Consider the following 1,844-nt stretch of genomic DNA (forward strand, 5'->3'; position numbering starts at 1 on the left):
TATATGGTATCTATGGCATAAGGGGAAAAATAAATTTGGTCCACAACTTTGTTTTATAATTAAAATGAACTGAATGTTCCTTTTCTTTAAAAAAAAAAAAAAATGTCATTGAGAATCTCATACCTACTTCTTTAAGTACTTATCTTCATTTTAAGATTGCTTCACTATTTTGTGGGAGTGAATATAGCTTCCAATGAGATTTTAAGTTCTCTGATATTTCATAATTTCTTTTTGTGAGGGGGTCTTACACATCTTTTATTAGATTTTTTTTTCATCTTTGATTTTTAAAATACTACTGTGAATGGTGTCTTTAAATGTTTTCACTATTTAGCATTATGTAGCTTTTATAAAGAAATATATTAGATCTTTTAGATTTGCTTTGTTCTAAGGGTCCAGAATTCTTTTAATTTTAGTTGTGAATTCTACTGATTTATTAGTTTATTTTGAAATTTCCACAAGCACAATTATGCCGTCTATAAATAATGTCAGCTTAATTTCTTCTTTTTTTACTTCCCAAATAATTTATTTTTATATTATGTCTGGCCTTATTACTCTGACTGAAAGATCCATTTAGAGAGAAATAGTAAACTGTTACATAATTTCTGATCTCAAAGAAATGCTTTTAGCATTTTATCACTGAATATGTTAATGTTTATCATAATCCTCTTTAATCCTTAGTTTACCAATAAATTTTATCATGATTAAAAAAATTATTATTTTAATGTTATAAAATGTATATATATGTTTTATTTTCTCATGTTTAAGCAAACTTAATTTCTGGAATAAAACCAGTTTGGTCTTTGCTGGATTTAGCTTTGTAATATTTTGCTTAGAGGTTTTGCATCTCTGTCAATGAAAGACTTTGGTCACTGTCTTAGGATGGTGTCTTAGTTCTCTAGTGGTGCTATAACAGAAATATCACAAGTGTATGGCTTTAGCAAACAGAAATTAATCCTCTCACAGTTTTCGAGGCTAGAAGTTCAAATTCAAAGTGTTGGTTTTGGGGAAAGGTCCTCGTCTCCTTCTAGCATTTCTAGGTCCAGTATTTCTTGGAGATCTCTATGTGTCTTGGCATCAATTTCCTCCTGACTCTGGGAGCTTCACAGTTTAGAGACCCCAGGTCCAAATGGTACTGTACACCACACCTGGCTCTTCTTTTTGGTGGTAGTAGATCTCTTGTTCTCTGATCACTTAGCTTCTTTTACATCTTAGAACAAATTAATTAAAATATAACCTAATCTTGTATACTACATCCAACCTAATTAATATTGTGTATGTGTGTTAGGTGCCATTGAGTCAATACTGACTCATAGCACAACAGAATGGAACACTACCAGGTCCTGCACCAATATCACAATTGTTGCTATATCATAGAAGTGAGTATTTACAACACAAAGATAATTAGATCAGAGCTGATCTTATAAGATTGCATCATGGGGATGATTGTGTCATATTAAATTTCATCATGGAGGTAAAAACTACATCTTAACTGCTAAACCACTGAGAATCCTGTCCCAGCATTTTACCTTGTTGGGGGCTTTTTCTTTCCCTTCATTACCTGGGAAGAGACAGCAATTGTGGTAATATAGCCAAGCTACAATCACACCTTATAAAAACCCACCATCCTGGAAAGAGTCAATACCAGCTGCTATACACCACATAGACAGCCAACACTTGCTACAGTTACTCTAAGTTGAGTAAAAAGAAAAGTGAACAGGAAAGTCCATCTGCAGATCACATCTACCTGGAAGCAATCAGAAAGCTAATAATACATCAACATGTTGTTGTTGTTGTTGTCAGGTGCCATCGAGTCGGAACCGACTCATAGCGACCCCATGCACAGC

At 33.2% G+C, this 1,844-nt stretch overlaps 1 protein-coding gene across 1 annotated transcript in view; it reads left to right on the forward strand.

Annotated features, from left to right (window-relative positions):
• The window catches only part of LOC102811447 (sperm-tail PG-rich repeat-containing protein 2-like), a 471,006-nt gene that overhangs the window by 197,583 nt on the left and 271,579 nt on the right, over positions 1-1,844 (forward strand). The window lies entirely within an intron of this gene.

Source organism: Chrysochloris asiatica, unplaced genomic scaffold, assembly GCF_000296735.1.
Source record: "Chrysochloris asiatica unplaced genomic scaffold, ChrAsi1.0 scaffold00216, whole genome shotgun sequence".
In the NCBI taxonomy this organism is placed as follows: domain Eukaryota; kingdom Metazoa; phylum Chordata; class Mammalia; order Afrosoricida; family Chrysochloridae; genus Chrysochloris; species Chrysochloris asiatica.